Source organism: Eucalyptus grandis, chromosome 2 (genome assembly GCF_016545825.1).
Source record: "Eucalyptus grandis isolate ANBG69807.140 chromosome 2, ASM1654582v1, whole genome shotgun sequence".
NCBI lineage: Eukaryota > Viridiplantae > Streptophyta > Magnoliopsida > Myrtales > Myrtaceae > Eucalyptus > Eucalyptus grandis.
Window position 1 is genome coordinate 41,787,594 of NC_052613.1, and position 14,569 is coordinate 41,802,162.

General features: G+C 37.7%; 1 long non-coding RNA gene across 1 annotated transcript; it reads left to right on the forward strand.

Annotated features, from left to right (window-relative positions):
- Positions 1 to 11,060: 11,060 nt before the first annotated feature.
- On the forward strand, positions 11,061 to 12,959 carry LOC104414119. Its single transcript, XR_005548352.1, has 3 exons — positions 11,061 to 11,253; positions 12,258 to 12,456; positions 12,604 to 12,959. It is a non-coding gene; the product is annotated as an uncharacterized LOC104414119 (long non-coding RNA).
- Positions 12,960 to 14,569: the final 1,610 nt, after the last annotated feature.

The following is a 14,569-nucleotide window of genomic DNA, read 5'->3' on the forward strand; positions in this document are numbered from 1 at the left end:
CTTATATGGGGTTTCTCATGCTCCAAGTTGGCTGAAAAAAAGAGAGAGTTAATCATTCAACTTGCCTTTAGTTTTCAAATAAATAAACGCACTGCACGCACTGCACGATTTCATTTGTTTCAAGCGCGTGATGACTCAATTTCCACTCCAAGTTGGCTGTAAAAAAAGAGATTTAATCATTCAACTTGCCTTTAGTTTTCAAATAAATAAATGCACTGCACAATTTCATTTGTTTCAAGTGCGTGATGAACCACTGAGGTTTACTCCAGTGGCCACCTTTCCAACTTGGAAGGGGGAGGTGGGAGGTTCGAATCCCCACCTTCTCAGGGGTTGGGGAGACGAATTAATTTCAGGAGTGGGTTTCGACTCCCACGCCCTACAAGGAGGTAGGGCAAAAGTCTGAGAGCAAGAGTTAAAATAGGAATGGTTTAGAACTGACCAAAAAAAAAAAAAAAAAAAAACGCGTGATGACTCGGTTTCCATTTGTGGAATTTAAACAAAGATTGGCTCGTAGTCTTCATTCCCATGCCTTGCGCATTATGAGCAACTACTCCGAAATCGAGCAAAATCGTGATGTGTGCAATGACGAGATGTTAAGACTGACATAAGGATTAGGGTTTGTGATTTATATTCTAAAAGCAAATGGAATATTTTCTTTTTTAACGCCTTATAGGAAAAGGGTCCTATCTCTTTTAAGATAATTGCTAAGGCTTAGGCTCCATTCGTTTTGTGGAAAATATCATGTTTCCGGAAAACATTTTCCTGAAAGTCATTTTCCAAGAAAATGACTCTATTTTCCAGTGTTCAGCCAAAACTTAAATTTTGAGTGGAAAATATTTTCCACCATTCATTAGTTAATTTAATTGTTTGGGAAAAATTATCAAAAATTGAATTATAATATTTTTAATTGACCAAACAATTATTTTTATTTTTTATATTTTTAAATGAATTTTTAATTATTTGTATTTTTAAAAATCGAAAAATTTATTATTTTTTTCCTTCCTCATTCCTCCTCCTTCCTCCACCACTACCTCCTTCCTCCTCCTTCCGCCGCCGTCACCTCCTTCTTGCCCGATGATGACCAGTGCCCGACGGCCGACCAAGACCCAGTGGCCAAATCCGATGAGCTCGAGGCTTAGCCGATCTCGCCCGAGCTCGCCGCAAGCTTCGCCGGGCTGGGTGAGCCGTTAGCTCGTCGCTCACTAGATCCCGGTGAACCTCGGGCGAGCTCCGGCAAGGCTCGAGCCCCTCCTAGCTCGCCGGATTTGGCGAGCCGCGAGCTCCGCCCCCAGTGGCGAGCTCCGCCTCGCTCGATCTGGCGAGGCCCGATCTCGACTTCGCCAGATCAGGCTAGGCAGAGCCTCGCTGGCCTGGGGTGAGGCTCAAGCCGGCTTGCGGCCAATTGCCAGACACTGCCGTGGTCGGTCGCTGGCCGCCGCCAAAGAAGAAGATGAAAAGGAAAGAAAGAAAAGAAAAAAGAAAAGGAAAAAAAAATAAAAACTCGATTTTAAAAAAGAAAAGAAAAAGAAAGCATAAAGATCAAACGAAAATATATTGGTAAAAAGAAGCAAGATGGAAGAAGTTATGAAAACGTTTTCCTCACTTTTAAAGGTTGTTTTTTTTCCAATGATTGAAAACATTTTCCTAAACTAGTTCATTTTCCGTGAAACGAATGCTAGAAAATCCGAAAAATGTTTTCCCGGAAATCATTTTTTGCGAAACGAACGGACCCTTAGTGTTAAAATCAATATTTAGAACGAAAGCCACGTTAGTGTCGAAGTTCGACCTTCATATTCATGCCCCGTGGACAGATTCATCAAAAATATTGTATTGAAAGAGAACAAGAACCCCACCTAGATTCCCTCGATGTAGGCAGATTCAAATTTGGGTGTGTGCTGGTTGTTCACAAAGGGCAGTTCGTTTCGCAGAAAATTGGCCATTTCTAGAAAATATTTTTTCCAGAAGTCATTTTCCAGAAAATGACAATATTTTCTGATGTTCGACTAAAATCTGAAAATGTTTCGGAAGATATTTTATAGTATTCGGTAAAGAAAATATTTTCTAAGACTTCATCACTTAGGCATGCATCATTTACTAACCTATAAATCCATTAAATATAAACTTGCCTTTACCAGACAAACTTACTTCATATCTTTGTTCCCTCATTGTCGCAAACGATCATCTACTCTAAAACATGTTCGTATGGATTTTAAAAATAAGCAAAAGAGAAAAGAAGTAAAGCATGCACAACCATCATGAGAATCTTCCAGTTGAGTGGCTTATTCTCCCCTGCGTCTTTTGTGTTTTAATAAACAAAAGAAAAAAGAAGTAAAGCATGTAGAGCTCTTTGCTTGAGCAATCGACAATTGCGGGGTAGAATAAATAAAGAAAATGATAAGCAAGAGTGTAGAGCACAAGCTTAAGATTGACAAGCTTGAGGTTTGCTTGGCAATGGCCAGCGACTATCCAAGAAAGAAGAAGATGGGAAACAAAGAAAAGAAAAAAAAAGAAAAAAAGAAAAGGAAATTAAAAATAATTAGAATTAGAAAATTAAAAGAAAATTAAAAAAATAGTTCAAACAAAAAAAGAAAAGAAGAAAAAGAAAGGGGAGGAGGAAGTGAGGATTTGTAAAGGTGTGAGATGAGAGAGATCAAGTGAGGAAAATGTTTTCCACTTTTCAAAAGTGGAATACATTTTCCTTTAATTTATAAGACTTTTTTCCTTTCATGGAAAACATTTTCCGTGAAACAAACGTCGGAAAATTCGAAAAATATTTTCTTAGAAATTATTTTTCGCGGAACGAACGGAGCCAAAATGCCATCGGCATTTGTCTTATTTAGAGCTCCAAAACAAAAAAATCTAACAAAAAGGGGTTCGAAACAAGATAGAAAACAGATTCTTGGAACCAACCAATAGGACGTGCCGTATATGGTGGTAAAACCAATGAGAATCTCCATTGATATCAACGATTTAATTTACCACTGCCCGCAGCGGCACAACTGGCTTGGACTCTCTCCCCCTCACGAAAGGGAGGAGTTCGAATCCCAGAGGCGTCGTCAGGGATGCTTACCTGGAGTACTGTGGTGGTGGATCCTGTAGTCGCTCTCCTAGGGTTTGCTCGTCGGCGGTCGGCTTACGGGGTTCCCTGGGCTACAAAAAAAAAAAAAGATTTAATTTCAATAATTGGTGTCGCATGGTTATGGAAAGCGTGCATTTAGAAAGATGAAGTGATTATCTTGTACATTGTCAATCCATTAGTAACAATTTATGATTATGATGTAGGAAGCAAAACATGCAATCCAAAAATCTCCATAACTATAAAAAGAGCATAGATGATTGAGTAGAAAAGTTAATGCACCTGTTTTGGGATCCATCGTTCTTGATGCGGAAGCGAAAAGCGATAATCCATGCACAAGTCATTCTCCTCTATTATCCTCTATATCACTAGCTTAATGAGACGGCACCATCATCCTTTAGCGCTAGGTTAACACTTCTTATATGAGGATACTTGTGAGAAAATTAGGATTAAATGAGAGATCTGAGCACTATTTATAGAGTTTCCAACCATGCCCTTTCATTATGAGTTAGGCTCAACTTGGCATACATTAGTCAGGTCCATATTAGACTAATTAAGAAATCTTCTATCTCACCTTAGACCAACCCCGTAAAACGATAAATTACAATATCAATTAATGTAGTCCACATTAGGAAAACTCTTACATTCTTTAACTTGAACTATATTAATTGAAATTGAACTGTATGTGCGCACATTGGTCTAGAGATAATTCTTAATAGTCAATTCCATCTTATAAAGTCTCAAACACCAAATCATGCCGGTAACTGCATGTATATACACAGAGCTTTCCATGGTCACAAATGTTTTCGACTTTATCGATATTGATTCAATATGGTAGTGTAGCAAATGAATAACATTTCTCATAAAGAGATCACATTTATCAGTCACCATTCTCTTACCTTAAGTGTCACAAAAAACTTGTGCCACTCGAAAATATTTTTATGATTCCAATGAAGCCACATAAGTCTTGTATTTACTGTTAACATTTATTTATATATAACAAGACATATGCACAAGATTAATAACCAGATGCTCCTAGCCTTCACTCAAAATTTATACAATACCTTAAGACTTTTATCAATATGTATTCAATATAATAACAACGCATTCAAAAATATTTTATTGAATGCAAAAGTTGATATATATCAAACTGTTACTAAGTGTAACGAACATAGAGGTAAATTTTATTAGAGTAAAGCTAAAATAACTTCCACTAAATAGCAGTATCTCATGATGCTCTTAAGCTCATATTAATGACATGTCGTTCAAGAACAGAAGAACGAAGTCCTTTAGTTAGTGGATCTACAACTATATCATTTATGAAAGTATATTATATTATAACGTCACATCTCAATACCGTTTCTTTATGGCAAAAAATTTGACCGCCATATATTTAGACCCATGAGACATTTATTGTTAATAAAAATACTACAAATTTATTGTCTTAATACAACCGTATGAGTCAATCTATAAAGTTAAAAGCAATCAACTTCTTAATGAGGTTCTGGAGCCTGATAGCCCAAATAACAGCCTAAAAGAATGTTACTAACTCTTCTTACATAATAGAAAATGACATAGAACTTTTTTTACTGCACTTCCTACTAATATAGATATGTATTTTGTTTTTGATATCATGTCATCCTAACAGCTAGCAAAGTTTACATTTGTATACTCTACTAGTTGTAAGAATTGAACATGTTTGTAAATCAGAATATAATCTCTTGTCCTATTTAAGTACCTTAAAATTTTTTCGATAGCAACCCAGTGATCGCGTCCTAGATTTGATTGATATCTGTCTAAAAAGCTTGTTGCAAAGACGATATTTAGTCTAGTGCAAATTTGAGCATATATTATACTTTTAAGTGCACTGACACAAGATACACCATTTAACTAGATTTTCTCAATATCTAAATAAGAACAATATAATAGATTCGATCTATCACCCTTAATGATATGAGCAATTCCTAGCTTGTAGTGATGTATATTGAAAATTTCCAACAAATATCCTCTAAGATATATCCTATATATATTACGAGAATAATCCTTACGAATCTTAGTACAAAGGATAAAAGATGCATCAATGTCACTACTCGTAAGCAAAATATCACATATATAAAGTATGAGAAAAATAATTTTCCTCCCATTGACCTTGTAGTATGTGTATATATATATATATATATATATATTGAATTACTTTGTTCCCAATTGAACAAAATAATAACACTATAAAACTTTAATAATATTATTTGAAAACTTGCTTAAAACTATAAATAAGACTTTTCAGCCTACACACAAGCTTACTCGAAATATCTGCTGCAAAATCCTCCGGGTTGCACTATATATATTTTGTTATCAACATGTCCATTTGAAAAGATAGTATCTATTTGGTGTAACTTTATATCAAAATATGAGCTATTAATGACATGTTCACTTTGAAAGAATTTTTAAAAACATATATATTTCTTCACTTTGTCCACTCCTCTTTCAGAGTGAAAACTTTAGATACTAGTTTAACTTTAAACTCCACAAATTTTCTCTGAAATCTTTTAAGTTTTGTACACCTATTTGCAACTAATGAACTTGTGATCTTTAGGCAAGTCGGAAGGGTGCGCATGGTAACGCTTTTGGCTGAGGAACAATTTCTTTTCAGAAATAGTTCTTTTCTATTTCTTCTCCGAGGAAAAATTTATGAGTAAAATAAGGTGCTTGGTAACTATAAAATTTTTTACTTGAAATAGAAAAAAATATAAATCCGTTTGATACGAAACATTTTTTTTTTTTGTATTTATTTATTTTTTATTCTTGCTCACGGATTGCCGATCGCCAGCCACTGTTGCTTGGTGGTTAGCGGTCGGCGACGGTTGGTGATGGCGTCGACGGTCGATGGTACCGCGGGTGGCCGGCGACAGCGGCGGCAGCTGGTGGCGGTGGCTAGTGACGGCGGGCGGCGGGCGGCGGTCGGCGGTGGCTCCGGTGTAGTTGAAGGTGGCCGCAAGAAGAGAGAGGAACAAAAAGAAAAAAAAATTGGCTTATTTTTTAGAAATTGTTTCCGGGAAAAGAAGCTATTTTTTTCTACTCCAAATCTATTCTCGAGCTACTTTTCTATTCGGGAATAGAAAAACAAGTTGGCGTTACCAAACGGATTTATGTTTTTTTTTTTTTTTTTGTTCCGGGGAACAAAAGAACAAAAATCGGGAGGAATAGAAATGTTACCATGTAGGCCATAAGTTTCCAAACACTATAATATTTCATGGATTGCATATCATTTTTATAGCATCTAATTATATACTTGATTGATGATAAGAAACAACATTTATATAAATTACCAAATCAACCATGTAGTGGATATTGTAGTCATGCTCTTACAAATAAACTATATAATCTTATGGTATAATTGATCGTCTTTCCCTAACGGATCTCCTGAGTAAAACTACAACAACTTCATTATGCACTTGAGAGATTTGAGAAATTTCATCATAAATTATATCAAGAATAGTACCGTGAACCTCAACAAATTTAGTCTATGGTACAAGAGATTCCACAATTGTCTGTATAGATAAAGACAAAGACACAATGATATCCATCGTACTATTATTCTTAATACTCTGAGAGCAGCTATTCTTTACAACTACATCAAACTCTAGGAACTTTACTATCTATATGACACCTCTAAATTTTAATATGGTTCGAGTTAAAATTTACGTCTAGTCCATAACTCTAAAGAAGTTTAGGAAACAATTTTGGTAAGAAACACCTTTTTGTATGTGAAAAGAGTTGCTTTCAAAATATCAACCCACAAAAGATTGGATAAATTAGTCTTATTCGTCATCATGTTGATTATGGTGCAATTATGCCTTTCGGCAAAATCATTTTGTCTGAATTTTTAGGCATAGTAATTAAATTATCACTCTAGAATTTACCAAGTATTTGACAAATGACCTTTTAAGCTATTCCGCATTGTCATACTTACCAAAATATTCATTGTCACTATTAAGCCTGACAACCTTTAAGACTAATTCTAACTTAATTATGTACAGAAGAATAGTCATCAATGACTTTGTTAAAATAAAATTTCTGCATATATTTTACTTCTACAATAATCTATAGAAGTCTTTAGATAACCGTTAAGAGTAGACATAATATCAACATTGTCAACTTTTTTACTCTTTCTTTATACATGTGTGAGATTATTCCTTAGACAGAAAACTTTTGGAAACAATCTTTTCAACTGTATACGAGACGTATATATATCATTATATTAAAAAGTCCTTGCAGATGTATCCTAATTTAGGAATTAGATAAGACATACTTCCATCATCTTTTAGCAGTGTGGTCAGTTAGTAAACCACTTTTCAAATATTCCTAAATAAAAAGCTTCATTAACAGTAAGCAAATTCTATTGCTCTTTTCTCAAATTAAAAATCCTATTTCCACTACTTAAAATTTGAACTAGTAAAAACCTCAATAATAGTTGAGTTATTAATTACAAAAATGTGACTGAAAAACAAGTAATGTATATAATTAGTATCATGTGAGTACTATGTAACTTGACATACAAGTACACATCTAGAGAGTTACATGCAAAATCATATAATCACCTTTGGGTATAATGCATGACATGCAATTGTACACTCCCCGCATGATAACGGTTATGAGAATATATTCTAACCTTCGTGAATTCATTACCTTTGGGCATATGAACCACTAGAATCAGTTACTCCTCTATCACACCATCATGTATCCCTCCATGAACTAATACATAATTACCTCATTTGGGAGTATGACTACGCATTAGACCAATAGACATCCCAATTATTATACGAGACCGATATTTCTCAAATCTAATCAAGTGCACCACTTTGGCGATCACAACTCAATTGAATCCTTGAAACTCTCTCATATCAGGGATATAAGCTTTACTTCTCACATAGACTATATACATATGATTTTAACTTTAGGATAGGGGCAGTAAATCACTAAAATCACATATCATGCTAATTACATTGCTTTATTTATTAATAAAAATTAAAATTTATTGCATATTATTAATGAATAACACTTTTATAATATTTATGTGATAACATACTAGTAACCTAACATCAGTATTTCCAAAATCACAGAAAAATACAAGAAAAATACAAGAAAAATGTGTAAAAATACACTAAAAATACACGTATTTAAGGTTATGTATGTATTTTCACATCTATAAAATCATCAAACATGTAAAATAAATACACCACAACATAGAGGATGATCATACGAATCTAATCCGCCAGCCACGCGCCTGCACGCGCTGCCTAAGTGCGTGGCGCTTGGGGTTCACTCGTAGACGAATTAATCCAACAAATCCAGTTCAACTGATAGCGGTCCGAATCGGTTCGCGGCTCGACTGTCCGATCCAATCCACGGTTGACTAGGTTGGGTCAGGGTCAACGGGTCACGGGTCGGGTCAGTCACTGACGTCAGCCTCCGCGAGTGGGAGCATGGAGGACGGGTGGCCGTGTGTGAGACGTGTGCTTGACACCCTAGCAGCGCGTGGGGCCTCCCTCGGCAACGCACCGCCCACGGTCTTGCTCGTCTCAACGAGCCTAGTCAAAATTTGTAATTTAATTTAATTTTTATTGAACAAAAAAACATGAAAATCTCAAAATTAAAGCAAAAATTCTATACTTTCAAGTTCTAGATTATAGTTGCTTTAATACCACATGTAGGATGCAAAACGTGCAATCTGAAGATCTCCATAACCAGAATAAGAGCATAGATGATCGAGTAGAAATGTTAATGCATCTGTTTTGGGATTCATCATTCTTGATGCAAAAGCAAAAAGCGATATCCACGCGTAAGTCATTCTTTCCTATTGCTCTCTGTATCACTGGCTCAATGAGACAGCCCCCTCATCCTTTAGCGCTACGTTAACGCTTCTTATGTGAGGATACTTGTGAGAAAATTAGGGTTAGATGAGAGACTTGAACACTATTTATAGAGTTTCCAATCATGCCCTCTTATTACGGGCTAGGCTCAACTCAGCCCATACTAGCCAGGCTCATATTAGACTAATTAAGAAATCAATATCTCACCTTAGACCAATCCCGTAAAACGATAAATTACAATATCAATTAATGTAGTTCATATTAGGGAAACTCTTACGGTTGATCCTTTTTCGTAATGAGCGCGCATGCTTATTTTGGAACCATCTCCATGATCTTAATCTTGTAGTGTTTCCGCAAAACTTATTTACCCAACAAGAAGAGGAATGCTATTGATGTTTACACTATGTTTGCTTGACCTTTATCTAAAGGTCCTTTGGGCAAAAGCTGGCGTATAATCGTGTGCTGTTTCTCTTCATGGAACGTGCTTCGTGCAATGCATTTCTCCTCGTTTGACCATCGCATGCTGTTCTCGCACATGCGCTTCTTTCTTGAGCTGCATCATGGAGAAACGCATCATTTTTGCTCAAAATTAGACGAAATCAATCTCCCTTAAAGAAATTAATCACGAAATTGAAGAAGTCGAGCAGTCTCCTTTTAGTTTTGCCTGAAACTGAGCGAATGGTTTCTTCTTCGACAAGCTATCTACAAACACGCGCCTTCCCGAGTCCCCGAGCTTCACGATGTCCATCACCTCATGGTCGAGCACCACTGCCCTCTTCGATCTTCTTCAATGTGCAGGCAGTGGCGAGGGCCACCGACCTTCAAGAATGGGCGAGGGTCACTCCCCTCGCTACAGATTTGAACGAGGGCCACAGCCCGCATCGCCAAAGTGACGATAGTAGTGAGGTCATGGCGGACATTGCCCGCAAGCGGCGAGACTAGCGAGAGTCATGACCTCATGTGACTCACTTGGCCCCCCACACCCTCATGTTCCTTTTAGCAGCGGAGGTGGCGGTGAGGGCTACATTAGCTTCACCCGACTACGACCAGAGACGTCAACCCCTTGCCGATGAGCATCACCGCCTCCGCCTCAATAGCAGCTACATCTCTCCTCCTCCTTCGCTTTTATTCTTTCTTCTTTTTTCATATTTTTATTTATTTTTCAAATTTTAATTTCCCTGAACTTTTTAAAATAAGTTCTTCATAGGTCGTAAGTACCACATCAACATCTCCATTAACTTTAACGAAAAGATCACCAACTCAAACAAAAAGTACATACTTCAGAGACCTAATTTCACAAAAAGAGAAAAAAGTCGAGAGACAAGCACAGTAATACTTCTACTTATTCTTTTCAAAACGTTGCATATTATCTTCTCGTACAAGCATTTCCTTAGTTTCATTTACAGTTTCTCGTACAAGCATTTCCCTAGTTTCATTTACAGTTTTACTGCCCTGACTAATTATATTGCATAATACGCACAGCCTCAAACATATTACCGAACACCAGTCAACAACTATCAAACCTCAGATCTTTTTTATCCTTATTTTCGATCGTCTCTGGGGAAGGAAAACGTTAGAATTTCTATGCCATGGACCATGTAATATCCTCTTCGCCCACTTCTATAACCCCAAAGACTGCGTTTGGGAACAACTTTGCAAAGTCCTTTGGACGTCTAAAGCCCCTTGGGCGAAGGCAAGTGTGTTTGGCAATTATTTTTGGGAGCCCATTTGGGAAATGCTAGCATTTGTAAGGCCTTGTAAAGGCCCTTAGCTCAAGGCTCCCTCCCCCCTGCTTTGGCTTTCTGGCATTCTCGGCATGCAACAGTACCTCAGTTAATAAATTTTTTGAATTTCCAATCTTACCCTCACTAGTTAACCATAATTCCACATTTACCCCTTTTTAATGTCAAAACCCTAATCCCTCACCTCTCTCTTCCCTCACCTCGCGTCTCCTCTCTTCTTGCGTCTCTCTTCCCTCGCCTCTCTTCACTCGATCGCTTGTCTAACGAAACACAGCCCTCTCGCCTCTCGTTATTCGCCGCACGAACGTTGATCGGCCCAGTGACATTGCTCACCCGGTCACCTCCGCCACCACGATCGATGGTCGTCGCCGTCGCCTAGTCGACAGTTGCATCATCGCCTAGATCTATTGCTGTGAGGCTCGTCGAGGTCCCGGGACCCCGGCATCACCGCGCCTGGCGTGTAACGACGACTGGCCGAACCCCCTCTCTCTCTCTCTGGTGTGTCGCCAATCGGGTTGGAGTCACAAATTACAACAAGAGTTCCCTATCTCTCGATTGCTCACAAGTTGGACTCTCTCACCACCCAAATTCCAAGTTTTCCCATTTTCCTTTTCGATTAGGTTCGTGTGCTTTGAAATTCTTGAAAAAGTTGGGGGAAATTCTGGACCGAGCTTGCCGATTAGAGCGTATTTGAGTCGGAGCATTCGCGGGATCCGTATAGGAAAAGTATGGTGGAATGGTTTGGCTCGAGCTGGGGTGGCTTCTTGTGAATTGCTTACCACAGCTCACGTGCGTTGATTTGAATCGATTAGTTCAGTTCCTTTATGAGCTTATTATTAATTTTATGTTGTCTGTAGAAATAAGTTGTTATCTTGATCTTTCCTCGAAGTTAAATAGGATCTGTGCTACCATTTTTATTGAGCTGTTGATATTTTTCCACTATTTCTTACTAGTTTTGAAGGGAAGAGAAGATGACAATATAGAAACAATAAAGAAAATGTTTAAGGTGTTCTCAGAGTCTAGCCTTTTAGTTATTGAGTATTACAATTCTAAGGGAAAAGTCGAATGGTGAGGAAATCTCTAAATATGTTGAAATCCTGTACATTTATTTGCCTGATCTTATTTCATTTAATTATTTATCTATATTGGCTTTTATTCAGATTGATGCTGGAAAGCTTGTTGAAGAGGTCTTTGAGGTCATTAAAGTAATACAATTTTTGCATGTTGCGTTCCTGTGCAACTTTTTCTAACATCAATGTGTGCATTTTTGTTTTTTTACGTCGTAATTGACTCGTTCCCAAATCCTCAAAGCCCTCACATTTTCCTCATCAAAATCAATGTTTCATGGATCTCCATCCATTCTCAATCTTCATATTGCTTTTGTAGTTGAGCATGCATCAGCCTTTGGGGTTATTATTAATATGCAGGACCTCCTCATGGAGGATCACGAGTGAGGACTCGTTGAGGAAAGTGCTGAAAGGACAGATAGTTCCTCTGTTATTTCAAATGTTACCTGTTCTCTTGTGCGGCTCTCTTTCCATTGCTGACCATGGTTTGATTTTTAAATAGGATTTTCGGAGTATCTAGGGTGGAGGTCGTGGCCTGTTTACGCTGGTGCTTGAAGTACCACATCTCTTGGGATAAAACTAGTGGTCTGCAGATGCATTCAATACCAAAATTTGGTTCCCTTCCCTGCGTTCATGATGCTGGTGTTGTTGTTCGAGACCCATTCCTTGGCATTACAATCAAAATGCTATCACATCAAGCTGTAAGATATCACCGAGAATATTAACCTATACCTTTTAGGCAGTCATCCTACAGCAAATTTATGAGCCTCGATGCAATATGAAAATGATGATAAGGCTGTATTTTTAGATTCGATACTAGTCTAACTGGATCTAATGTTATTGGAAAGATTCTTTTGCTTGGTGGGATTAAAGAAAGATGGGAGAAGGAAATTGCTTGGATGGCTCTTCAAGGTATCAACTCACCACTAGTTCAAGTCTCTGCGCAATATGTTGCTGGAAAGTGGAAAGGATTGAGCATATGGTGAACACGAACAACAATATGCAAGTTGAAGTCTCGAAACAGAAAAAGTGAGACAAACATTAAATGTGGTTGTACTGAGTAACACTATTGTATAGTGACCATTGCTAAAACATGTTGGTTTCTACTTGATTGGTGCCTTTTTTTTTATGAGGGATTGCTCCTAAGACATATGGGTTGATGCATGTCAATTTTACTAAAGATTGTGGCTTTTATTTTTCAAACTAATATGTTGATGTATGTTAAACACTTATGTTGTTGCACATCGATAAATGCATAAATGTGATTTTTCGAGCATCCGTTTCCTGTTAGATGATGACATGAGAATGTTGGCGGTTGCTATCACTTGGAATCGTCCAAGAATGTGCATGAAATATTTTTTTTTTTTGGACAACGTGCATGAAATATTTAAGGATAACATTTTTTTCCTCAAAATATATGTGGCCATGCTTATTATAATAAAATTACTTTCTTTTTTAATTGCGAAAAATCTACCTTAATGTATTTTTTGGTTTGTAAATTTGTTAATGTCTTTAATATGTTATTCTTAACATGCAAATATAAAAGTTACAACCATTGTTTTTTTCTTCAATTTAAAAAAAATGAAAAAAAAAAACTTAAATTGGTCATAGTAAATGACTTTTCAAATATATGTTTACCAAACAACATTTCCCCAAAGCCACTTTCCAAGGCATTTTTGAATTACGCTTTACCAAACGGTCTTTGCATTTTACCAAATCTCTTTAGGCTAAAGGTCTTTGCATTACCTCAAAGGCTTTTTCCAAAAGTTGAACCAAATGCACCCAAAGCATGCCAAACCGCATTTGAAGCGTCGACAATGTCGTTCCTACACGGCGGCCGATCAGCATGTTCGCCATTGCACCCGTTCATAGAGTCGCACTCATCGACCACCTTGGCAGTTACACTCCTCCCGGTCTTCGTAGATGTTATCCTGATTCTATCCCCGCATCGAGACCCGTCGGCACACCACCCGGTCGACAGCGCAACAATCAGCTCCGAGTTTTCGTGGTAACTGTTGTCGCACTCCGACGGGCCCCCACCATCACCGCCTTTGCTGAAATCATTGTTCGTCAAGGTTGCTCGAGTTGAAGACATTACCGGGGGCGAGCAACGATATTTTGGGTAGGACTTGCCGTGGCAGTGCATATTACCCGAGGGCTGACATCCTCCGATGGACGGGGAGGAAATGGCACTTGATGGAGATGAAAAGAGAGAAATGCTTATGACAATTGGAAGAGCTAGGAAGAGTGCCACAAGGTACTTCATCGTTCAACTCTCGAAATTGAACGTGCAAGTTGATTTGGTGAGGAGAGAATAAAGCTTGGAAGTGCTTATATACAGTCTCGTGCTCTAAGTTGGCTGAAAAAAAAAAGAGCTCAACTATACAATTTGCCTTTTGTTGACTCGTAGCCTTCATTTGTGGAATTCAAACAAAAAAATCACCGTCATCCCTGCCTTTTCCGTGCCTTACGCGTTACAAGCAAGTATTTCGATCCTCAAAAAGTAAACTTTTTTTAGGTACTCAAAATCCTCAATTATACAATGGCGGGATATCAAGACTAACATAAGGCGATATTCGTATCGACACATGTCTTTATCTATCGAAATTCAGTCCAAAATTTCTTAAAATCCTCAATTATCTTTTCTTGTATGGATATTTATGGGCTGGGCTAATGTGGGTTATGGCCCATATATGGTTGCGATGGCAGCTTTAGAGCTTTCCGTTCATTGTGAGAAGCACGTGCCCGTCGGGGTATTTTTGGGTGTCAACAACTTCCTAAAATTTTGGAAGCCTACATGTAATCTCAGCAAGG